This window comes from Staurois parvus, unplaced genomic scaffold (genome assembly GCF_062004578.1).
Source record: "Staurois parvus isolate SC_StPar_1 unplaced genomic scaffold, SC_StPar_1.0 ptg000423l, whole genome shotgun sequence".
Lineage (NCBI taxonomy): Eukaryota > Metazoa > Chordata > Amphibia > Anura > Ranidae > Staurois > Staurois parvus.
Genome location: NW_028318219.1, coordinates 1,975,935 through 2,002,348, shown reverse-complemented (window position 1 = coordinate 2,002,348; position 26,414 = coordinate 1,975,935). Strand labels below are relative to the sequence as shown.

Below are 26,414 nucleotides of genomic sequence, written 5' to 3'. Positions count from 1 at the left end.
AGCTTTAACCAGTGCTCTGCTGGACACTGATAGAAGTCACACGTCTGCTCTAACTGCTGATGAGAAAAGGTATTTAGCGGTTTATATTTACTAAAATAATTGCACTTCCATGTTCTGTGTACTGTGGGAAATCAGATATATTGAATGCAGGGTCCTGGATTGAGTAACACTTTTAAATTTGAAAATTAACTTGAATTTGAAATGGACACATATTTACATAGATACATTAAGGTATAAAAGTGAAATAAGATGATGATTCCTACTTAGGCTGCTGAATAGAATAGAAAATAAAGGAATAGAATAGAAAATAATTTAAAAGAACAAAAGAGAATAGCATAGAGAATAAAATAATATAATATAAAATAAAAGAATAGAATAGGAAATAAAAGAATAGAATAGAAAATAATGGAATAGAAAAAAATAGACTAGAATAGAAAAAATATAGACGTCTTTTGAAATTCGAAATTTTAATTGAATTTCAAATAGATTTGAAAATAATGAATATCTGAATTTAAGAAACAAATTCCGAAAACGAATCATGCTAAGAACAAATATGATGAAACAAAATGATTACCTTAATGAACTAATCCAAAACAAAGCAAATTTTTCCACTGTGCACATCTGTAGTCACCAACCTGGCTGTACTGTGTGGAAGGCTCTGGGTTGACATAAATAAAAATCCTTTTGCTTTGTAGACCCCCTTCACACAGGGCGGCTTCTCTGTGGAATCCGTTGCGATTAGCAGGGGATCAGCTCACAGATCCCCACTGATCAGGGCAGAGTGGGAGGATGACACATCCATGTCCGCTCAGTTTATGAAGAGCAGACACTGACAGACTGCTCTATGGGTGGCCGAGAGTAAACAGACTCAGCCTGCCCATAGGTCTGATTCTCTGATCTGATCTGCCTAAACTAAAGAGGACGGATCCCCTTCTGTTTTGAGCGGACCGGATCGGACCTGGAGATAGGCGGGTGTAAACGGACACAAGTACATTTATACCCGCCTATCCATAGGGATGCATGGACCGTCTGATCAGGTCCGCCTGAAAAGTGGACATGATTAGATCTCCCATATGAAAGGAGTCTAAGGCTTACCATAGACATTGATTGTACAATGGTTTATGGTTAGATTGTAACATGTTTGGTGACCCTAACACTAACATCTGTGGTGACCCTAACAGGGGCGGACTGACCATTTGGAAACTCGGCACTGCCCGAGGGCCCGGTTTCAGTAGGGGGCCCCATGAGATGCCCCTGGTACCTTTTTCATAGGCTTTTTTGAGTTTGGGCAAGGACACAGGGGCCCCATGATCCCCTATTACCCAGGGGCCCCATGAGTTGTCAGTCCGCCCCTGGACCCTAACACTGCTCCCATATATTTTAGTTGTGTTTTTGCTGTTTGCCTGGACTTTGTTTGGCTAACCACTCTCCATACGGTCGCTCTGCCGTTCTGCTATAAATGATCCCTTACATCGGAACCTGTGTTTGGTTACTGTGTCATGGAATGGCTACACTAATGCCAGGAATCCTATGTTCAGTCAAAATGTATACAGCTCCATGGGATGTTTATGTTCTCTGTCGGCCTCCACACCACAAGCGCTCCCATGTCTATAAAATCCAAGTACATTTTATTTCATCAGGAGGTGCCAAAATATATAACAGAAAGATGCAAGATGTTAGGCTCGCACGGATGAGGGAGGATTCTGGGTAATGCAGGCATCAACCGAATCTTCCTCTGTCTTTCTGCAGAATGCCCATCAATCACAGGTACAGAACATCCAAATTGCCGGAGACTGTATCCTGCCAACCTCTAGATGTGCTGGAAATAGGAAAAAACAAGCCAAAAAGTACATCACTTTTTACTGTAAAAACACAGGGATGGGCAGAATTAAAAACACAAGTATAAAACGGCATAGAGAGATTATTATTATACAGTATTTATATAGCGCCAAAGGGTATGCTCAGCGCTGTACAGTAGCAAGGGGGACAGAACATGAGACAAGACAGTAACAATACAATACACGAGGGGATCGAGGGCCCTGCTCTTTCCAGCTTACAATCTAGGAGGGAGGGGAAGGCTGCACAGGAGGAGATGGCTGTGGGGGATGGAGTGGAGGAGGTTAGTTGTTAGGTGAGGTCAGGTGTTAGGTGAGGTTGGGGTAGGCTTCCCTGAAGAGGAGGGTTTTCAGGGTGCGCCTGAAGGTGAGGAGGGTAGGCGACAGTCTGATGGATTGGGGTAGGGAGTTCCAGAGGATGGGGGAAGTCCTGGAGAAGTTCTGCAATCGGGCGTGGGAGGAGGAGACCAGGGAGCTAGAGAGTAGGAGCTCCTGTGAGGAGCGGAGGGCACGGGTAGGGTAGTATTTGAGTATCAGGTCAGTTATGTAGTTTGGGGCGGCGTTGTGAATGGCTTTGTAGGTCAGAGTTAGCAGTTTGAATTTGATGCGTTGGGCAATCGGGAGCCAATAAAGGGATTGGCAGAGGGGGGAGGCAGATGTGGAGCGGTTGGTGAGGTGGATGAGTCTAGCCGCTGAGTTTAGGAGAGATATTTTACAAACAAAAACTTTTATTCAAACTTTTAAATTACTCATAAACAAGGGAAGTTACATTCTCTTTGATGTCTTACCCTACTTATAAAATGTAATTAAATTAGGTCTAAGGGCTCATGTACACTGCAGCTGATAAACTGACGTTCATGAGCTTTACTGCGTTTTTTTCAGCAGTCCCTCAACTCTCCCTAATGTTTTAATATGTGCCTGTCGTTTACAGGCAGTTGAGTTTACAGAGTTTTTTTTGAACGCACCAAATTTGCGTTTAGGAGTAGATTTTAATCAGCGTTTCAAATGCCAAATGCTTGAAAACGCAGATAACTGCATTTAAAAGCGCTTGCGTTTAGAAGCGTTTAACTGTTCCATGTCCAGATGCTGTCCAGAGCCTTTTTTTCATCATCAGAAATTCCATGTATTCAAATGGGCCCGGTACACCAGCCAAGTCAGTTCCAGGATTCGCGTGAAGGAAAAAATGGTAGAACGCTGCATTATGCTCATGATGGGCTCCATAGTGAATACAACCAGAAAAGACTGGTAATCTCAACACATACTGCTCTCTCTGCTTCTGCTCTCTCAAAATGTCTGAAACAGTATATTTTTTACTGTTTTTCAGAGCATTCTGGGCATTTGGGAAGGTCTCCTGAGGTTATCTTTTAAAAACGCTTCTAAACGCAAACGCGCATAATCGTTGTATGCAAACGTGGCTAAACTGATGTTTTTTAACCTACGTTTTCCAGCAGTCAGTTTCCATCGTTCAGAAGTGTTTTCCAAACGTCCCGTATACAAGAACCCTAAAGCCAAAACTTTTTTTTCATTTTGGAAGAAGTGGGGAGTATTTAAAACTACCATCAAAGTTTTTTTGGCTGTTTCTCATTTTAGAGATTTCATTTAGCTCTCTGTCCCGTAGATATAACAGGAAGTGAGAAGAAAGCTCCCCAGACCCCCTCTTAAGCTGGTCATACACGGAGCGAACTTTGGCCAGTTTGAACCAGCCGCAATTAGCTCAGTGGGTTGCTCTGTTGGCTGCCTGCTATTCGCATCATTTGAATTAAAAGTCCAAGGAGCCGGGCAGAAAATTGTTGGGCGAATAGTACCTGCATCCAGTTGGATACAAGTACTGTTTGGACTGTTCAGGGCCGGCTGGCAAAATACAATATCTGCAGCAGAGGACTGAGAAAGAAAATTCGCTCTTTAGAGCAACCCTGTGTTTTGTTCCTTTTGGATTTTTCAATTATATATTCCATTATGTTAAATGCAACAGGAATAATAGGAGCACCTGAAATGAGTGGAAACACCCCCAGGGTGTATGGGAACGGAGTCTAAAAGTGTGGCAGGAAAATTTCACTGCTGAAATCCCTGAAAAATATATACTGACATGCTCAAAAGTTTGCATACCCTGGCAGAAATTGTAAAACTGTCATTTATATTTAAAATATGACTGATTATGCCAAAAAAAATGTGTTTTATTGAAGGATAGTGATCACATGAAGCCATTTATTATCACATAACTCATAATAACAGAAATCACCCAAATGACTCTGATCAAAAGTTTGCATACCCTGGAATGTTTGGCCTTGGTACAGAGATCTTTATAAAGATGGAAAAGGATATAAAAAGATATTCAAAGCCTTGAATTTGTCAGTTAGTACTGTTCAATTCACTTATTAAGAGGTGGAAACACATAGCATTGAACACATAGTTAGTCTGGCTGAAAAAAAGACAAAAGTCCATCCAGTTCAACCATTAAAAAAAAAAAAAGTTATGATCCTATACCCACAATTGATCCAGAGGAAGGCAAAAAAACCCCTAGCAAAGCATGATCCAATTTGCTCCTGCAAGGAAAAAAATTCCTTCTTGATTCGGATATTCCCTGGATCAACTTTACCTATAAATGTTAGTATCCAGTTATATTCTGTGTATCTAGGAAAGAACCCAGGCCTTTTTTAAAGAAATCCACGGAGCTGACCAGAACCAACTCTTGAGGGCGTCTATTCCACAAACCTTGGGTATCTCTTAATACCAAGCCAAGTCAGGTAGACCAAGAAAGTTTGCAGTCACAACTGCCATAAGAATTGTTCAGGATACAAAGAAAAACCCACAGGTAACCTCAGGAGAAATACAGGCTGCTCTATTAAAAGACGACGGTGTGGTTGTTTTAAGGAGCACAATACGACGATACTTGAACAAAAATGAGCTGCATGGTCGAGTTGCCAGAAAGAAGCCTTTCTGGCAATGCCACAAAAAAGTCTGGTGAGGCATGTCAAGGTGTTGTTGGGCATATTCTATCTGAAATTTCATGATTTCTACCCGGTATGCAAATATCTGAGCACAACTCTAATGCCTGGAGTCTTCAAGATTTAGGAAGCTGGCTTGCCTTTGTTCATCAATAAGTCAGCACCTAGGGTAGTGAGCTCTATAAAACCACAGCTTGGGATTACCCAGGGCGTGGAATCTAAGCCCCAGCCTGCTTGTTTACCAGGGCCCCTGTTGGTAGGGATAGACTTGGAGCAAGCTGGAACCAGGTCGCGGCCCCAGGTACACCCAGCTGAGGTAGACGAGACCGCTAGCGGGAACAGGGTACACCAGGAGTAGACACAGGAGATCCAGTTGGCAAGCCAAGGTCAGGACAGGCAGAAAACTAGCAATGTCAGGAACAAAGCCGGGGTCAGTACACAGATAGACTATAAGCAAGGTCAAGAACAAAGCCAGGGTCGGTACACAGAAAGCCTAAATAGGCATCACAGGAGAACCACGTGGGAGCTCCGACAACAGACGAAGTTGCTCAGGCAATGTGGCCCAGTCTGAGCACATCTTAAATAGACAGGCAGACAAGGAGGTGGGATAGGAAGTGATGGAAGGGAAGGACATAAAACCCAGGGAATAGCAGACGACATCCACAGGTGAGCACAGACAAACACACATGTGAAGAAATCAAGAGCAGTAAGGAGGTAAGAGTAAACACACAAGAGACTGCAAGCTAACCTTTCATTGAAAGAACCTTCAAAATAACATATAGGCCAGTTTTTCTAAACCTTTTTACCCCAGAAGAAACATTGGAAGAGTTTTCAGGTCTCAGAGAACCCCTGCTGAAAGTAATTCTTTGGGGGTCACTGGGAAGAATGCCCCCTTACAACCAGCTAAAAAATTCATAGGTGTCATGTTGCTGGCTTTGCTGAGTGGCATTGCTTTCAGGACTGTGCAGGCACAGAGGGGAGGTCAGTCAGCCACAAGGAATCCATTGTAAATCTTTAGTGGAACCCTGGTTGAGAATAGCTGTTATAGGCAAATGCAACATATAATAATGAGAAAGTGTTACATTGCCCATTCAGGGCAACGTGTCTCTTAAAGAATAAGAAAACCCAACATTTCATATTCTTGCGATGTGCCTGCTGTACAATGTACATTGTGGAGACAAGTCTGTTATTTATATCTAATAACCTCCATGGCCAAACATTTATGGACACCTGACTATCACACCTACAGGAGCTTGTTGGACATTCCATTGAAGAACCATGGGCAACAATATGGAGTTGGTGTCACTTAGCAGCTATAATAGCATACTGGATAGGTGTTTCACAAAACGTTGGGGTGTCTGTGGAAATTTGTACACCTTTAAGACAAACTGTAATGGTAATTGTATGCCAAGTCTTCTTGTTCTATTTCAGTACCTGACCTTCAGGAACTTGAATGGTCTCCAAGAAGCCTTGACCTCAACCCTACCGCACACCTGTGGAAGGAACTGGAACTTTCTATCCCAAGGTTTAGTAGGGCTGGGTCAGTGCACTTTGCAGACCACTCGAGTTCCACTGCACCAAACTTACCAAACCAACTATGGAGCTTTTGGCACAAGGCACAGTCATCTTGGAAGAGAAAAGTACCTTCCCTAGACTGAAGCGTAGAATTGTGCATAATCGTCAAAAATATATTTGTAAGCTGTTGCATTAACAGTACCCTTTACAAGAAACACTTGATAATTTGGAGGGCTCTCCACTACTGTTTGGTCATATAGTGTAGCTGTCAATCTGTCTATCCTATCCTGTCTGCCAGCATGGCATGCAATCACAAAGAAAATACTAGCAAGAACAGGGAGTGCTTTTTTCCACTTATTTTTTGAACAGTCACCTTTTCTTGGCAGGCTTTCCGCTAACCCTGCCTGCCCACCCCATTTACAGTCTCACTGCCCCTATGCCAGGACAAACTACATAAGCCTTGATCCTCTGTCCCCACCTACAGGTTACCCTGTATGTTTTATGAGGAAAAAAAAAGCGTTTTGCGCCATGCTGTAAACAGATCTGGCAAAATCATATTAGCTAAGTAAACATAAAACCCTCTTCTTGTATCTTTTTTAAACATGCACTGCTCTCATTCACAGGCCTGCCTGATGAAGGGGTCTATTTCTAGAATCTCGAGGGACTGTCAGAGCCTGCAAACAGAAAAAAAAGGAAATGGAAGTTTTAACAGACCATGCTGAGAGGACAATCAGCAATGGGCTGAAAGAGGGGGAAAGGAAGGGAGCTAAAAGTTTGTGACAGTGACACAAACTCCAAAAATAAGTTTCCAAAAGTTCCCTCCCAACTTTATGGGGCCAAGGAAAGCGGGAGATGGGGGGAAAAAATAACGAACAACTGCTTAGGCTGACAGGTCGTCGAGTTTCTGCTGTAAGCCAGGATTAATTAAAGAGGGGAACAGCTATCCATTCTCCGGAGAGAACAGATACAGCAAATATGCTCGTCTCCCCCCTCCTCTACCAGGATTACAGGGCAGAGGGGGTGTGCTAACAGGAGTTTCACATGACTATTTTTAGCTTCCACCAAAATGAAAAGCCTTGGCCAAAGCACAGAGAAATCTGCTAGAATTAATGCTACATGTATAAAGGAGGACACAAAATGGCGGTGCCATGGAAGCACTTAAACTGTAACCAAGCTGAAGCTTCGTCAGTGTATCCGATACTCCGGCACAATCGGATATTCTGTACGATGGACAAATATTTTAGAACATGGAGATGCCGCCCTATCCATTCCCCAAGGACCAATTATAATGTCGTGGCACACGGAACTTTCACACAGCTGCGGCATTGCGCAGTCATATGCAGCTAAAACTTGTTCTAATAGAAATACCAAAGCTGCCGTTGTTGACCTTCTTCTGAAACTGACAGTTGCCTTGCTATATCTGGCTTCAATACTTTCAGTCACTGACCTGAAACAAGCATGATGGAAGTCATGTCACAGCAAAGGTACGGAACTCTTCATCTCCATAACTGTTTCCAGTCAATGACTCGTGAGCTATCGAAGCAAATGGATCAGCATGAAGGCCAAAGACCTAGCTTTTTCATAAGTAGAGGTCAACTATGGCAGATTACCTATTTTATTATTATTATTATTATACAGCATTTATATAGCGCCAAGAGTTTGCTCAGCGCTGTACATTATAATGGGAGACAGTACACGAGACAGTACAGTAACAATACAATTCAATACACAAGGGGTTCGAGGGCCCTGCTCCTTGCAGCTTACAATCTAGGAGGGAGGGGATAGTGGTACAGGAGGAAATAGCTGTGGGAGATGGAGTGGTAGGAAGAGTGGAGGAGATCGGCAGTTAGCTGAGGGTGGGGTAGGCTTCCCTGAAGAGATGGGTTTTCAGAGTGCGCCTAAAGGTGAGGAGAGTAGGTGATAGTCTGATGGATTGGGGTAGGGAGTTCCAGAGGATGGGGGAAGTCCTGGAGATGGGCATGGAAGGAGGAGACCAGGGAACTAGAGAGTAGGAGGTCTTGTGAGGAGCGGAGAGTACGTTTTGGGTGGTATTTGGATACCAGATCGGTGATGTAGTTCTGGGCAGTATTATGGACAGCTTTGTACGTCAGTGTTAGCATTTTGAATTTTATCCGTTGGGCAATCGGAAGCCAGTGGAGGGATTGGCAGAGGGGGGTGGCGGATACGGAGCGATTAGTAAGGTGGAGGAGTCTGGCTGCAGTATTCAGAATAGACTGAAGCGGGGATAGCCTGTGATGAGGTAAGCCGGTGAGGAGGGAGTTACAGTAGTCATGATATAATAAGGGAGTGAATGAGTTGCTTAGTAGTTTCTGGGGTTAGGAACGGACATATTTAGGAGATGTGGCGGAGGTGAAGTCTACATGAGTTTGTTAGCGATTGGACCTGGGGCTGGAAAGACAGATTGGTGTCTAGGATTACACCTAGTACTCTGGCTTGTGGGGTGGGACTGATGGTGGCGTTGTTGGTCGTGATGGAGAAGTCGGGGGGGGCGGCACGTGGGGGGGCAAACTAGGAGCTCGGTTTTGGAAAGATTTAGTTTGAGGAAGTGGAGTGACATCCAATCCGATATGTCATTCAGTAGGCTTGTGATACAGACGGAGACTGAAGGGGTGAGGTGAGGGGTAGAGAGATAGATTCGCTATTTCTCTTAGTATGAGTTTTCTTTAGAGGTTTGCTAACCTCCTACTAAACATGCTAGTTTTGCAAACACGTTAGCATTAATACTTTCTGAATTGCTGACCTGGAACATGCACACAGAACAATAAAGTATAAAAAAAGTCAGAAATCCATGACTGCATGCTTGTTCTGGGACATTAAATTGGCCAAATGACGTCAAAGACACTAACATTTTCAATGGAAGCAGTCAGCAATGGCATCCACCATATTTTTCTTTTAATTTTTTTATTTAATCTAGTTACTGGCTACTAGGTGTAGCTTTAGGCAAATATAAAAAATATATATTTTTATTCCAGTTATGCATTTTAAATACTGCTTGTATGATTACATGAAATATGTCTTCATATCTCCCATGTCCTGCACATCAGACTGAGAGGAAGGGCCAGCATTGTTAGTTGATTATGACCTATTGCATTGCAATGTACTGACTGTCTAATATGTATTCAGGTACAGGGAGCTTGCTTATTAAAGTGGCCCTGTCACCAGTGTCCCTTTTACAAGATCAGGTTCTGTACTTACCTTTCCGTTGGTCCATTTGTTGAAATGACATATTTGCCTCTTTTTTGTCCTGGCTGCAGCAGGTATTTCACACTTCTGCGTGTATAGTATACCTGCTCCCCTGCCGCATGTTTGGATCTTCTTATTGGCTCATACATCATTGCAGGACATACAAGCTGATGCCGTCCATTGAGACAGTTGTGCCTTGGCTGTAGTCCCACATGCATACGCGGGAGCGACATCATTGCGGCTCTACCAGTCAAATGACCGAAGCCCGCAAACCCAGAATGAAGACCAGGTGAAGATGGAAGCCCTGTCGCTGGTGACAGCTCACTGCTGGAGGGCTTTGTTTTAAGGTAAGTAGTTCATAATGTGCTAGTATGCAATGCATGACATTAAAGTGATATTAAAGGCTTTTTTTTTTTTAAACAAACATGTCATACTTACCTGTTCTGTGAAATGGTTTTACATAGAGCAGGCCCTATCTTCCTCTTCTCAGGCCCCCACTGAAGCTCCAGACCCCTCCCCCCTTCTGAGTGCCCCCAGAGCACTCCTGCGTGCTCGCTTCTGAGCCCCGCTCTGTGTTTATAAGACACACAGAGCGCAGCTCAGCCCCACCCTCTGCTCCCTTTTCACTGGCTGTGATTGACAGCAGTGGGAGCCAATGACTCCTGCTGCTGTGTCTCAGCCAGTGATGAGAGAGAGACTTGGGAGAGCTGAGGCTTCCCTGCACAACGCTGGATTGAGATCGGAGAGTAGCACATAGAAAGTTTTTTCCTGTCATGCATAGAATGCATGAAGGTAAAAAAACCTTCAACCTTTACAACCTCTTTAACTTGCAAGAAGCAGATTTTTTTTTCACTACCACTTTAATTGAAGGGAAAGCTGAGGGAAGACCCCATAAATATGTTGATGCTCCTTCACCATCCAGTTTGCAGGTCAGGGAGGTGCACAAGCTGTAAAGTTTATCTCTTATAGGGAAAATGTGATCACTCAGCTTATCTGGCTGTGTAGTTTGACAGTGGTGGGTAAATAATAAAAGAAATTCTGATATTCCTAAAAGATCCCTATTCTAAAGGCCATTCTATGTAGACAAATGGGAAAAGAACCAAGTGGAGAGTCTGGACCAGGCTGACTTGAACAAAACCTAAATCAAAACTTTCACCCAACTTCCTGGTCTGGGAGAACTCCTACAAGATATTCCCACGATGGTATATGATACCTAATTGCATTGCCAAATTTTTGAAAGGATCTCCCTCGGCCTGCTTCCAAGGTTTTAATGAACATATGAGGTGGCAATGCCCCAGAGCCAGCAAATTCTGGATCCGGGTATATAATATGCTCAGGTCCACCCTAAACAAACACCTGAGGAGCTTTTGCTACATAGACTAAAGTCAGACTTATCTAATTGTAAAAGAAAATTAGGGGAGTTTGTGGTTATGGCCACCAAACATTTGTTAAAGCTTGGACACAACCAACCATCAATTTCGCTGATGTAGAACATTCCAGCTTTAGTAAATAAACCCCTGTGTGTATCAGAATATAGCCGTCTTCTGAAACTGGAAAAGAATAGAATACAATACAATAAAATACAATAGAATATAAAGGAATAAAATAGAAATAATAAAAAAACAAGAAAAATTTAAATCTGGTAGAAAATGCTAAACAAAAAAATTAGTAACTTAATGCATCAGTCAAAATGAATTTTTTTTTGTTCTGCACATGTCTAGACCTGACTCACAAATGGCATTCAAATTACTCCCAAAGATGTTTAGTAGGGTTGAGGTCAGGGCTCTGTGTAGGCCTCAATAGCAAATATGTGAAGCCATGCCTTTAATCTCTTGTGGACCATGTAATGCACATATGCGTCCACAGCAGCTTGCGGTTTTGTGCTCTTGATCACGGCTTCTGATCAGGAGCTAGCAGGACGGGCTTCTGATTATTTGATAATTGTGAGAGTCAATCACAGGGGTCACATGACAGAGAAGCCGGGCCATCCCCAAGCATTAAAGCATACTTAACGGGCCATTGGGAGGCTGTGTGAAGGGGGTAAGGGGCTAGCTTTGGCAGTCATGCTGAAACGTAAAAGGATCTACCCCAAACAGTTGCTACAAGATTGGAAGTGAAGAGCTGCCTAAAATGCATATGTATCCTGTATTATTAACTGTACCCCTTACTGGAAGCACCTACACCAGTGGTTCTCAACCTTCCTAATGCCGTGACCCTTTAATACAGTTCCTCATGTTGTGGTGACCCCCAACCATAAAATTATTTACCCAGTAATTATAATTCATGAGTGTTGTTTTACCTTCAGTACTGCTGCTTTTAACACAGTAGCTGCTTTTAACAGAGCAGCTGCTTTTAACAGAGTAGCTGCTTTCAACACAGTAGCTGCTCTTTACACATCAGAAATATGTGTTTTCTGATGGTCTTAGGGGACCCCTGTGAAAGGGTCGTTCGACCCCCAAAGGGGTCGCGACCCACAGGTTGAGAACCACTGACCTACACTCAATAATAAGGGATATGCACATACGTTTCCCCATACTGTGTATACATAGGCCCCTGATGGTGCCACAACTGTGTTATTTATATATATATATCATATCGCAAAACCTCTCTTTACCTCCCACTCAACGAAAGACCCATTACAAATGTAAGTATGTATGTATGTATATATCTATTTAGTTGCATCTAGGGGCGGACTGACCATTTGAGCACTCGAGCACTGCCCGAGGGCCCGGGGTCAGTATGGGGCCCCATGAAATGCCCCTGGTACCTTTTTATAGGCTTTTTTGGGTGTGCTTTGAGTGTGGGCAAGGGCACAGGGGCCCCATGATCCCCTATTGCCCGGGGTCCCCATGAGTTGTCAGTCCGCCCCTGGTTGCATCTGATTCTATATTCCAGCTCTCTAGGAACCATGCCTGCCAGACTTGAAAGGCTTTCAATACAAATTTCTCAACAATTTGTTCGTGAGATAGGCCGCCAGATTGTGCATAGCCAACCTGTAAACACAAACTAGAGCTAATTTACACAGGAGCCAAATAACCTACCAGTGGGGGAGATTTACTAAGAATGAAGCACTTAGAAACTGGTGCAGCTGTGAATGGTAGCCAATTAGCCTCTAATTTCAGCTTGTTCACTTAAGCTTTGATGATAAAACCTGGAAACTAATTAGTTTTTTATCCAGAGCTGCACCAGATTTTGCACAGTTTTAGTAAATCCCCCCTAGTATGTCTTTGCAGGTTGGGAGGATACATCATTTTATTGAAACTGATTTGTCCAATCCAATTACTACTCACATAAGTCACAGTATAGCCAGACAATATTGTGCCTAATAGCAGTTGCGGGGTCTTCTATAGTTATGCCAATGGACCCTGATGTGCAAATACAACAACAGCTTAATAGGAAGGAATGGGGGAAGATAGCCTTGTGACATCATCACGCTAATAATGCAGATGAAACAGGTACTTGGAAGGTGTTTGGAAGAGGTACAACAAGATAAGGTAAGCCTTTATCTTATGTAGCACTACCCCCTCAGGAGCTGCAAGAGAATAGGGTCCCCCTCTAGTCCTGCACAGCCATGCATCACACATTCAGACTTGCATCAGGAGTAGGGTTGCCACCTCATCCCTTTAAACCTGAACAAATATTCATTACACAGATTCTCAGGCTAATTTATTGCAGATAATTCACTAAGTGAGTTTAATGACAACCTTAATCAGCCACAGAACCTTTGTAATGAATATTTGTTCAGGTTTAAAGGGATGAGGTGGCAACCCTATTCAGGAAACAGAAAAACAGTCCTTCAGCTTTGTTTTGAGGTTTTATTAGGGAGGTAGAACTTGGATGGGGTAAGAGGTGTATAGGATGCCTAAGGAAATGACAAATGAGGACAAATGTCCTGAACTACACTATATTGCCAGGAGTGTTGGGCCAGCCCTCCAAATCATTGGATTCAGGTGTTCCAATCACTTCCATGTCCACAGGTGTTTAAAATCAAGCACCTAGGCATGCAGACTGCTTCTACAAACATTTGTGAAAGAATGGGTCGCTCTCAGGAGCTCAGTGAATTCAAGCGCGGTACCGTAATAGATTGCCACCTGTGCTATAAGTCCATCCATGAAATGTCCTGGCAACTAAATATTCCACAGTCAACTGTTGGTGGTATTATAACAAAGTGGAAGCAACTGGGAACAACAGCAACTCAGCCACCAAGTGGTAGGCCACGTAAAATGACAGAGTGGGGTCAGTGCTGCATCCAAGCCTTACATCACCTTTGGGATGAATTAGAGTGGAGACTGCGTGCCAGGTCTTCTCGTCCGACATCAGTGCCTGACCTCACAAATGAGCGTCAGGAAGGATGGTCAAACCTTCCCATAGACACCCTCCTAAACCTTGTGGACGGCCTTCCCAGAAGAGTTGAAGCTGTTATAGCTGCAAAGGGCGGGGCCAACTCAATATTGAACCCTATGGACTAAGACTGGGATGCCATTTCAGTTCATATGCGTGTAAAGGCATGCGTCCCAGTACTTTAGCAATATAGTCTATATTACAAGGCTCATAGTCAGAACTTCTCTTCTAGCAGAGCTCTCCAGCCTCTCCCGGTGTAATACCCCAGAACCCAGACAAATCTTTTCCTTTATCTAGCTGTCTGGAGGAATCCCTGGGTAACGGAGTCCAAAGCTGCCACTGAAAATGTAATAGACCCAGGTGTAAAGTTAGTCAGGTTCCCCACCCAAATGCTCTTTCCCCTTTCTGGCCAAAGGGGTGTAGGAGTACTCACCGAGTCCTTCTCCTGTGGTACTGTTGGGTAAGTGGCTGCTACCAGGCCTATCAGCTGGGCTGCTCCTTCCCTGCCACCAGATGGTCCTCTCTCAGGGGGCCAGTGAAGTCCACAGCTTACTTCCTTTCAAGGTCCCTCTGCCTGGAGGTGAGCTCCTTTCAGCCTGGCCTCTCTCCCAGGCTCCTGCATCTCAGCCTCACTTCATCTTTCACCCACACTTCTCCTGCAGCTGAGCAGGCTCCAACACTTTTAATGGCATCCCAGCCCCTTGCCAAGCCTTTTATTGGGGATTGGCTGGGGTCCTTCAAGAGTGCAGTCAGTCACTCCTCAGATCCACCCACTGTCTCTAAGGCCTTCCTCCAAAGCCCTAGAGCAGGGGGAACTTCTAGAGGGGCTGGCCTGCAGAGCCTCTCAGCTTTGACCATAATTTTACCCCAGCCTGGCTATTATACCTGGGCTGCTACTCAGCCCCTCTCTAACCTTTGGAGTCTAGCTCTCCCTAGCTACCTAGGAGGGCACTACACTTATTTTATTTTTCAGTCCACTAGGACTATACATTTGCTAATCTCTGTGTTCCATCAAGTGATGGGTTTAATCCATGCTTTGGATTTATTTTGTTACCTGTACAGCCAAACAACGATTAATCATTAATGAAGCTATTTAAAAATATGACAGTGGAATGACAGCAAAATAACTAATAACTAATAGTTTTTTTCATATTTTGTACAAAGTAAAAGGAAAGTAACAAAGGTGCAGACAGTATTCATGTGGATAAGCAGACATAAAGGACATTGGATGTCCAAGACATCAGCGTTTATACTGCAAATTGAGAATAGCAAATAAAATACAATTTAAAAAGCTAAATGTTAACAAGAGAATAGGAAGTGTTTCAAGATCTTGTAGGGTAGGAGCCGGACTTGATGCAACAAAGGAGTTGTCCCAAGGACAGGGAAAATGAGTAGTATGGAGCAATCAGTTCTAGATTGTTAAATGGGGGTAGAAAGAAGGGGTGGAAAGAGGAGTTGGGTAAAGAATGTGACAAGGGGGGGATATGGGGAGAAGGGGTTACGGTTTGCTTAGAGAAGGGGGGAGGGGATTCAAAAGAAGGCCAGAATTGGGATATCCATGGAATCTGGGCAAGTGTGTGAGTCCTCCATTGCTGCTAAGAAATAGAGCAAGAGGAGGGAGTGATCAAATATTATGGGGTTATTATAGTCTAGCCACGGAGACCATATTTTGAGAAACTTAGCATTGGTGTTGTTTAGCATTGCTGTGGGCTTCTCATGCACCATAATGCCCATCATCCTCTGTTTTACCTCAGCGAAATAGATGGTTGGTTGTGTCCAAGCTCTAACTAATGTTTGTCTGGTGGCCAAAACCACAAACTCCCCTAATTTTCTTTCACAATTAGATAAGTCTCACTTTAGTCTATCTAGCAAAGCTCATCAGGTGTTCTAAGTCATGTTGGTGTTTAGGATGGACCTGAGCATATTATATACCTGGATCCAGAATGTGCTGGCTCTGTGGCATTGCCACTAGATATGTTCATTAAAGCATCAGAAGTAGGCCGAGATCCTTTAATAAATTTAGCAATGCAATTAGGCATCATATACCATCGTGGGAATATCTTGTAGGAGTTCTCCCAGACCAGGATGTTGGGTGAAAGTTTTGTTGTAGGTTTTGTTCAAGTCAGCCTGGTCCAGACTCTCCCCGTGGTTCTTTTCCCATTTGTCTACAAAGAATGGCCTTTAGAATAGGGATCTTTTAGGAATATCAGAATTTCTTTTATTTTTTACCCACCACTGTCAAACTACAGAGCCAGATGAGCTGAGTGATCACATTTTTCCTATAAGAGATAAACTTTACAGCTTGGTCACCTCCCTGACTTGCAAACAGGATGGTGAAGGAGCATCAACATATTTATGAGGTCTTCCCTCAGCTTTCCCTTCAATTAAAGTGGTAGTGAAAAAAAACTGCTTCCTGCAAGTTAAAGTGGTTGTAAAGGCTGAAGGTTTCTCCAATCTCAATCCAGAGTTGTGCAGGGAAGCTTCGGCTCTCCCAGTTCTCTCTCTCATCACTGGCTGAGACATCAATGGGAGCCATTGGCTCCCACTGCTGTCACTCCATTAAGCTTTGGCAATAAAACCCTTAAGCTGATTGGTTTTTATGCAGAAGTGAGCCTGATCTTGCACCTTCCTGCTTTAGTAAATAAACACCACAGTCTTTGAAGGAACGCAGCAATAGTCAGCAATCTGTTTACATTTTGAATTTGTTTTAAATTCGGGTAATTCGTTATTTCGCACAAAACATCATTTTTTTATTTTGGATCTGTTTAAATGCGTTACTATCATAATTTGGAAATTCGGATACATCCGGATCTCAGGATGATGTAAATTTCTGAATGAATCACAAATGTTTAGTCAGGTCTTCTCACCCAACATCAATATGCAACCTCACAAATACTTGTTTGGCTGGACTGGGAAAATTCCCACAGACACATTTTGATAAATTTATTGAACATTGGAAGTGGAAGTCTACTTAAGATGGACTTTTTAGAGGGCATTGATTTGTGGACTTCTTTTTGTGCACTTTTCACTTATCAGGTGGAGGAAATCATAGAAGAATTTTGAGTAATTGATTGTCCAAATTTTTCTAACTTGTTTCCATCTATTAATTGATGCATTTATTTGATTTTTGGTTTTAGGTGTTGGAGCGCTATCTTGTGAGAAATTGCTATAAGCTATATACTTATGTTATGAATTGACATACCTTATGGGCAACAGTCTATTGAGACAGAGTCCATTAGCATGGTCCATGGCTGGTGGCATCTCAGAAACCTCGGTGTTAGTAGTCCTTCTCTTTTTGCAGGAACAGCAGTAGCACAGCATAATACATGGGGACTAGGACACTCTCTTTCAAGCAGGGTAAGAGCCCCGGGACCTCAGCCTTCCCCCAATTTATAGCACAGGTGGGCTGGCTGAAGCCCCAAAAAGTCCGCACATCGGGAGCAGTCAATTTAACCCTTTTGCCACCCTGCCTAGGCCGGCACAAAACTAACTAGGCAGTCTTCAACCTGCCTACAAGGTGTTCAGATACCGTTGGCTATACAGTGTAAAAATACATTATCCCCACACTAGTTTATCCCATTGATGCACTGATTTCTCCATCATGTTTTACAGCTGAGTCCTTATTGGCTGTGGAACATTACAATTTATTTATTTATTTTAGATACTTATATAGCACCATGAATTTACTCGGTGCTTTACATATACAGTATATTGTACATTCACATCAGTCCCTAAGGGGTGTACAATCTAAGGTCCCTAACTCACATTCATACATACACATACTAAGGCCAATTTAGACAGGATCCAATTGACATACCAGCATGTCTTTGGAGTGTGGGAGGAAACCGGAGTACCCAGAGGAAACCCACGCAGGCACAGGGATAACATGCAAACTCCAGGCAGGTGGTGCCATGGCTGGGATCATTACAATAGCAAGAATAGGAAGCAGAATCATTACACAAAGGAGGCTTCAAACAGCTTCAACATTGTTTAACTTCCTCTTCTACAATATACACATAGAACCAGTCTCAGGGCAGACTGTCTGCTATAAAAATGTTTAAAAGGAACCTAATACATGTTGGAGCTGTGAGGAAGCAGACTCCTGAAAACAATAGCTCTGTGTCTGTTCTGCTGATCCATTGACTTCAGTGCTATCTAAATCCCTAGTCCTCCAGAAATATGCAGGTTAGATGTTCTGAAGGCATGTGGGAAGGTGCAGCGTGGTGCGGCGGCAGTAAAGACAGGTCGCAATTAAAAGTGGAACTTGTATTGAAGAGAATGCCAAACTACAAACACCCCAAGTGGGAGAACACTGCTAGGGAAACACTTACAGTTCAGTTCTAATGTAGAGACACAGCGGTCAGGGGAGATGTGCTGACAGTGTCTGTTCAGAGGGCGGAGTGTATCCTGGCCGATCTGTCTCAAAGGGTAGGCTCCCTTGCAGGATGGCGAGTCTCTAATCTGTCTCTTCTCCACTGCAAGCTTTCCCTGCTGGTAATCACTTTCCCTAACTGCCGAGGTCTCTCTCCCTACTCTAGCCACTTCGCAAAATGCACACAAAAACCTGGGGGCGGGGACTTATAAAAGGCTCTGCTGACCCAAGATGGCTGCCAGGGTTCACCTGAATGTATTGTAGCCAATTGGAACGCTGCTTCCAAGACTCAGGAAACCATAGAGAAACCTTGTTTCTCTTAACTTCCTTTCCAGCTGTGGTGCCAATCAGGCTGAGTGCCACCTACAGTGGAGAAAACACACTGCACCCGTCTAACTGCCTCCCCTCCCTTAACAGATGCTGTCCTCGGCATCTCAACATCATAATGAAACATCAGCTACAGCAATGACAATGCAATAAGGCAAGTTAAGGCATGATCAGTAAACATATTCAAACAACACAATTAGAGAATCTTGCAGGGAGTCACCCGTGGTTGGACAATAAGGGGCTGCGGTTTTCTCACTTTTCATCAGAGTCACTTAGCAAAGATTCATCTTTGGGTTGTGACTCAGGGGCCACAGGTGACAACGGCTGTCAGATGAAAGCAGTCCGGTGCCTTTGGTGGCACTGGATTGCTTTCATACTCCCCGGTAAAGGGCGCCCCCCCCTTGTGCTCACGCCCCCGCCATGCATAGCGAGTGCCTTCGCATAGAGGGGAGGGAGCAGAGCGGACTCACATCTGCTCTTCTTCACTTCTTGTTGCTGACCTGGAAGCAATGTGTAGCACATCACTTCTGGGTCCCCCTGTCAGTATGGCCAGGAAATCATGTGTTGCAGTGTGAGCTGCATTGTATTACACTCAGAGGAGCACAGAGGAGACATGCAGGGTCTTTTAGAGCCTGGATGTTTCATTAAAAGGATCTGTCACCAAAAAAAAACATCAGATAGGCGACTTTTTGTCCCCTATGTGATGAAAAAATATGTTAAATTTTTTTTTTATAAAATTAAAAAGTTACACCCTTTCATAAAAAATTCCCAAAATATTTTGAGGCTCCCCTGTACATATATGCACATACAAATGTAAACGCACACGTTCGGGGGGCTATGCATGAAAAAGTTGATCGCGATACACATTATATATTGACACGCATGCCGGAGTGAGAGCAATGATCTAGCAGTGAGAGCAGTGATTCTAGCACAGGACCTCCTCCGTCACCCTAAACTGATGACCTACAGGCGGCTTTTAAAGTGTGGTCTATAGAAAATATAGGGTACTGAACAGGGGCGGACTGACAACTCATTGGGCCCCCGGGCAATAGGTGATCATGGGGTCCTTGCGTCCTTGCCCAAACTCAAAAAAGCCTATGAAAAAGGTACCAGGGGCATCTCATGGGGCCCCCTACTGACCCCGGGCCCTCAGGCAGTGCCCAAGTTTCCAAATGGTCAGTCCGCCCCTGGTACTGAAGTTTGTCACCATTTTGCAGGCACATGCAGATTTAAGGTATCTATTTTCTCGGTGCAACCTCGTCTCTTATATTTTACCAAAAAGTTGGGTAATTTATTACACTTGTGTGCCCTAAAATTAAAGTGATACTGAAGTCTTTGGGTTTTTGTTTCTTAAAAAGAACATGTCATACTTACCTGCTCTGTGCAGTGGTTTTGCACAGAGCAGCCCAGATCCTCCTCTTCTCGGGTCAGCCGCTGGTGATCCTGGCTCCTCTCTCCTGGCAGGTGCCCCCATAGCCAACAGCTTGCTATAGGAGCACCCAAGCAGGCACGCTCCTTAGCCACTGCTTTGCATGTCCACTCACACACAGAGCTGCGGCTCAACCCCGCCCCCTCCCTCTCCTGATTGGTTCACTGCCTGTGATTAACAGCAGTGGCAGCCAATGCCTCTCGCTGCGGCCTCAGCCAATCAGGAGTAAGAGTCCACGGAGAACTGAGGCTCTCGTTGATATCGCTGGATCAAGATGGGGCTCAGGTAAGTGCAAGGGGGGGCTGCTACACGCAGGAGGGTTTTTAACTTCATGCTTGGACTGCATGAAGAGAAAAAACCTTGAGACTTTAGAACCACTTTAACTTTAGTGTATCTTTTACTGAAATTTCGTGTTTCCTAGAATTGGAACTACCACAATTTTATTATCTGTGGTCTCTGTTTTCAGAGTTTTTGGGAGTTTATGCAATCTTCAGACCTTTTTTAAACATGTGCAAAAAAACGCAAACACGGCTCTGATAGTGAAAGTGTTCAAATATAAAAGAGCGAACCAGGAGTCTCTAGGCAGGGGGGGGGGGGGGGGTTCCAAATAGCCCATGCAGAAGTGTGAACACTTCAGTCCAAAAAATGATCTAGCATTGGGCAAGTCCACCAGATATGGAGGACTGTGACCGATTCTTTGGAGAACAACCCAATTCCAAGTTTCTTCCTCCTCTGGTCATTCACATACACATGCAAGCTAGTGTACGCCGAGCTAGAGCAAGCTCCGTCTATTTTTGGGATGTGCACAAATCTCTACATTGGACCATAGAAATCCACATTTGCATTCTTTCCGCCAACAGAATGACCCCTTTATCTCTTTATGATCCAGCTAGTGCTCAGATTATGATGCTATACCGTCAACCAAATATAGTCCACACAGGAATAACGAAGGAATAATGTTACACGGCACGTTAAAGGGTCAGTCCACCTAAAACTCAAAATTCTATTTATGAAAGATACTGAAGAGCTGGATGACCCCCCCCCCCTTTTTTTTATAGAATATGAAACTGTGGCTGCATCTGATTGGATGCAGCTGCTGTCTGGCTGACAATTTTTTGACTGACTCCATCAATCTGTAGAGCGAAGGTTGTCAGGCATGGTTTATCAAGAACTGGCCGAAATTTGCTGTGTGTGTGGCCAGCCTAGGGCCTCGTTCTACTACAGTGTACGCCGTGCTAGGGCTGTGTTTACCCACATAGGGATGCACAGGGCTGGTACTCAGGTGAAGGTGCATTAAGTTGGTTAGAAGGATTCTAATTTTACTCTAAGCATCTGTATGCTGGCGGAGATGTACAGGTGTTCTGTGTAGCCCCGAGCAGGAAGTATCATTCATGTCAATTGGGGTGCAAAGGCAACAAAAAGGTGCTGGTTAGAGGGATTCTAATTTTACGCCCCACCCCTCCAACCTGAAGCCCTAAGGCAGCTGCCTAAGCATCCTTATGCTGGCGTCGACCCTGGAGATGTACAGGTGTTCTGTGTAGCCCCGTGCAGGCAGTCTCATTCATGTCAATTGGGGTGCAAAGGCTGCATGGACAAAAGGTGCATTTTTTGTTGGTTAGAAGGATTCTAATTTTACCCCCCCTCCCATCCTGGTGCCCTAAGGCAGCTGCCTAGGCATTTTTATGCTGGCACCGGCCTTGGAGATATACAGGTGTTCTGTGTAGCCCCGTGCAGGCAGTCTCTGTAAGGAACCGCCTGGCGGTGCCTCTAGCAGCCCACTGGTCAGGCTTCCCTAGAGCACAGAGTCTAAGTCCCGGTTCACTTGTTCACCAGGGCCCCTGATGGTGGGGATGGACTTGGAGCGAACCGAGACCAGGTCGCGGCCCCCGGGTATACCCACCAGTGGTAGAGGAGCTCGCCAGAGGTTCCTGCACGGTGAGAGCCTGATGTGAGGAGTCCAGGAGATCCCAACGGGATGGACGGATGGAGGGATGAGCAGGTGCAAGGTCAGACAAGCCGAGTCGGTAGCCGTGGGGTCGGTGCGGTACAAAGCAGCGGGCAGAGAATGGTCGGGTCACACGCCAGGTCAGCAACAAGAGGTCAGATCCATAAGGGGGCATCCAGGAGCGAGGTCAGGCAAGCCAAGGGTCAGGACAGGAGAAATCAGCAAGGTCAGCGTAATCCGGGTCAGCAACAAACGTAAGTACACAGGTAACAGGATTCAGATAAGACCATACGGCAGTGGTTCTCAACCTTTCTAATGCCGCGACCCCTTAATACAGTTCCTCATGTTGTGGTGACCCCCAACCATAAAATTATTTTCGTTGCTACTTCATAACTGTAATTTTGCAGTGGGAGGAGTAGTGCCACATCATTGGTGTCAGTGGGAGGAATAGTGTCCCATCACTGATGTCAATGGGAGGAATAGTGCCACATCATTGGTATCAGTGGTAGGAATAGTGCCCCATCATTGGTGTCAGTGGTAGGAATAGTGCCCCATCATTGGTGTCAGTGGGGGGAATAGTGCCCCATCATTGGTGTCAGTGGGGGGAATAGTGCCCCATCATTGGTGTCAGTGGGGGGAATAGTGCCCCATCATTGGTGTCAGTGGGGGGAATAGTGCCCCATCATTGGTGTCAGTGGGGGGAATAGTGCCCCATCATTGGTGTCAGTGGGAGGAATAGTGCCCCATCATTGGTGTCAGTGGGAGGAATAGTGCCCCATCATTGGTGTCAGTGGGAGGAATAGTGTCCCATCATTGGTGTCAGTGGGAGGAATAGTGCCCCATCATTGGTGTCAGTGGGGGGAATAGTGCCCCATCATTGGTGTCAGTGGGGGGAATAGTGCCCCATCATTGGTGTCAGTGGGGGGAATAGTGCCCCATCATTGGTGTCAGTGGGGGGAATAGTGCCCCATCATTGGTGTCAGTGGGAGGAATAGTGCCCCATCACTGGTGTCAGTGGGAGAAAAAGTGTCCCATCACTGGTATCAGTGGAAGGAATAGTGCCCCAACACTGGTGTCAGTGGGAGGAATAGTGCCCCATCACTGGTATCAGTGGGAGGAATAGTGCCCCATCATTGGTGTCAGTGGGAGGAATAGTGCCCCATCATTGGTGTCAGGGGGAGCAATAGTGCCCCAACATTGGTGTCAGTGGGAGGAATAGTGCCCCATCGTTGGTGTCAGTGGGAAGTATAGTGCCCCATCGTTGGTGTCAGTGGGAGGAATAGTGCCCCATTGTTGGTGTCAGTGGGAGGAATAGTGCCCCATCGTTGGTGTCAGGGGGAGGAATAGTGCCCCATCGTTGGTGTCAGGGGGAGGAATAGTGTCTCATCGTTGGTGTCAGGGGGAGGAATAGTGCCCCATCGTTGGTATCAGTGGGAGGAATAGTGCCCCATCGTTGGTGTCAGTGGGAGGAATAGTGCCCCATCGTTGGTGTCAGTGGGGGGAGGAATAGTGCCCCATCATTGGTATCAGTGGGGGGAGGAATAGTGCCCCATCATTGGTATCAGTGGGAAGTATAGTGCCCCATCGTTGGTGTCAGTGGGAGGAATAGTGCCCCATCATTGGTGTCAGTGGGAGGAATAGTGCCCCATCATTGGTATCAGTGGAAGGAATAGTGCCCCATCGTTGGTGTCAGTCGGAGGAATAGTGCCCCATCGTTGGTATCAGTGGGAGGAATAGTGCCCCATCGTTGGTGTCAGTGGGAGGAATAGTGCCCCATTGTTGGTGTCAGTGGGGGGAGGAATAGTGCCCCATCGTTGGTGTCAGTGGGGGGAGGAATAGTGCCCCAACACTGGTGTCAGTGGGAGGAATAGTGCCCCAACACTGGTATCAGTGGGAGGAATAGTGCCCCATCATTGGTGTCAGTGGGAGGAATAGTGCCCCATCATTGGTATCAGTGGGAGGAATAGTGCCCCCATCATTGGTGTCAGTGGGAGGAATAGTGCCCCATCATTGGTATCAGGGGGAGCAATAGTGCCCCAACATTGGTGTCAGTGGGAGGAATAGTGCCCCATCGTTGGTATCAGTGGGAAGTATAGTGCCCCATCGTTGGTGTCAGTGGGAGGAATAGTGCCCCATCATTGGTGTCAGTGGGAGGAATAGTGCCCCATCGTTGGTATCAGTGGGAGGAATAGTGCCCCATCGTTGGTGTCAGTGGGAGGAATAGTGCCCCATCGTTGGTGTCAGTGGGAGGAATAGTGCCCCATCGTTGGTGTCAGTGGGAGGAATAGTGCCCCATCGTTGGTATCAGTGGGAGGAATAGTGCCCCATCGTTGGTGTCAGTGGGGGGAGGAATCGTGCCCCATCGTTGGTGTCAGTGGGAGGAATAGTGCCCCATCATTGGTGTCAGTGGGAGGAAGAATAGTGCCCCATCGTTGGTGTCAGTGGGGGGAGGAATAGTGCCCCATCGTTGGTGTCAGTGGGGGGAGGAATAGTGCCCCATCATTGGTATTAGTGACACCAATGATTGGGCACTATTCCTCCCACTGACACCAATGATACTTACCTTGCTGACCCCTGCTCCAGCCTGGGCTCGCTCGCTCCCTCCCTCTCCCATGGTACAGACACTTACCGGTCAGATGTCTTCCTTCTCCGGCCGCTCTCCTCCTCTTCACTCGCTCGATCTTCGCGGTGCCGCTCGGCTCCTCCTTTCCAAGCTCCACCTCCTCGCCGGTGATTGGCCGCCTGTGTGCCTCTCCTGAGCTACAGTTCCGGCGGCCAATCACCGACGAGGAAGGATTGATCCCAGGGGTGTGTCCAGATGACAGGGACGGCATGTCATCCCGCCCACACCTGGAGACGGATCGAGGAGCGGTGTCTCGGTTCCTAAGGCCATCGGAAATATGTGTTTTCCGATGGTCTTAGGCTACCCCTGGGAAAGTGTCGTTCGACCCCCAAAGGGGTCGCGACCCCCAGGTTGAGAACCGCTGCCATACGGCAACCAGTGACAGCACAGGGGGGATTTAAATACCGCGCCCTGCGCTGTCATTGGTGCCAGGCGCACACCCGCGGACCCTAGTGCGCATGTGCGAGCTCCGTCGCCGCGGCCGGCCAGGACCTAGCTCCCGCATCCCCATGCGAGTTGGCATACTGCGCCGGGACCAGCGCCGCGCCGATCCCTGACACTCTCATTCATGTCAACTGGGGTGCAAAGGCTGCATGGACAAAAGGTGAATTTTTTTTGCTAGAGGGAATCTAATTTTACCCCCCCCCCAACCTGGTGCCCTAAGGCAGCTGCCTAAGCATCTTTATGCTGGCACCGGCCCTGGAGATGTACAGATGTTCTGTGTAGCCCTGTGCAGGCAGTCTCATTCATGTCAATTGGGGTGCAAAGGCTGCATAGACAGAAGGTGCGTTTTTGTTGGTTAGAGGGATTCTAATTTTACCCCCCCCCCCATCCTGGTGCCCTAAGGCAGCTGCCTAAGCAGCCTTACGCTGGCACCGGCCCTAGGGATGCACAAGCATGTTTCCACGTGCATGCAGCCTCATTCACATCAATTGGGACAGAGGGGCTGCTTCCAATTTAACTTCTGTTTGTGTGCACGGCCCGCACACTGTCTGTTCTTCCTACTGAATCCTATTTATTGTGTGATAAATAAAAAATGAATGCAACTGATGATTGCTGAAGGTGAACAGAGCCGGAGGCTCCCAGAGATATAGGAAGCGAGTAAGTGTCTTAAATCATCTCTAAACCCAAACCCATAAATGTAATATTTTGCAGCTTACTGGTCCATAGATGTGGCAGCAACGTTCATTTTTTCACAGTTTCTTTTCATTTTATTTCACCTGATGATCTTGTAGATAACACACTTCCTGTCTTTTTACGGCTACGCTCATTTCTCCACTGTATCTATGGAGGGACTCTGGCTGGGAATCAATCATTTCCACCTCTGTTTATCTCAATCACACAGTGGATTGATGGGCTTAGTAGTTTATATAAGAGAAAAAGGACTGTTTTGATCTTCATTTTAGCAAGGAAGTAACAAATAAAAAAAAAACTGATGCAGCCATTACAGACTGATAAACTGCAACATATTATTTGTTTTGGGGCTTGTTCACACGAATGGTTAGGGGTCGGCAGAATCCCATGCTTACGCAAGTGATTTTACCGTCACCTAAACGCTACCCCCTGTAGCTGCAGAGGCAGCAGCTAGGGTTGTACACATGTCACGATCATAATGCATTTCTTCGCGGCCCTTCAGCAATTATAATCCCTGTTACGGGTGTAGTGCATGCCAAACACAACCCATTCAAGTGAATCAGGCTGTTCTGCAAGCACCAAGATGTGGTGTGCTAGTGTGGCGATCAAGGGGTTAACCGCTTAAGGACCGCACTACAACAGATATACTGCTACAGGGCGGCACCTGTGCGCAAAATCACGTATATATACGTGATTTTGCATTTCTGGGCAGGGAGGCGCACGTCCCATGCGCACGCCCTACCT

At 45.7% G+C, this 26,414-nt stretch overlaps 1 long non-coding RNA gene across 1 annotated transcript in view; it reads right to left on the bottom strand.

Moving 5' to 3' along the window:
- Positions 1–1,609: 1,609 nt before the first annotated feature.
- LOC149454568 (uncharacterized) overlaps positions 1,610–26,414 on the bottom strand; it is a 54,671-nt gene continuing 29,866 nt past the window's right edge. Inside the window, exon 2 of the long non-coding RNA XR_016314188.1 lies at positions 1,610–1,819. This is a non-coding gene — a long non-coding RNA (uncharacterized LOC149454568). The remainder of the gene's footprint in view (positions 1,820–26,414) is intronic.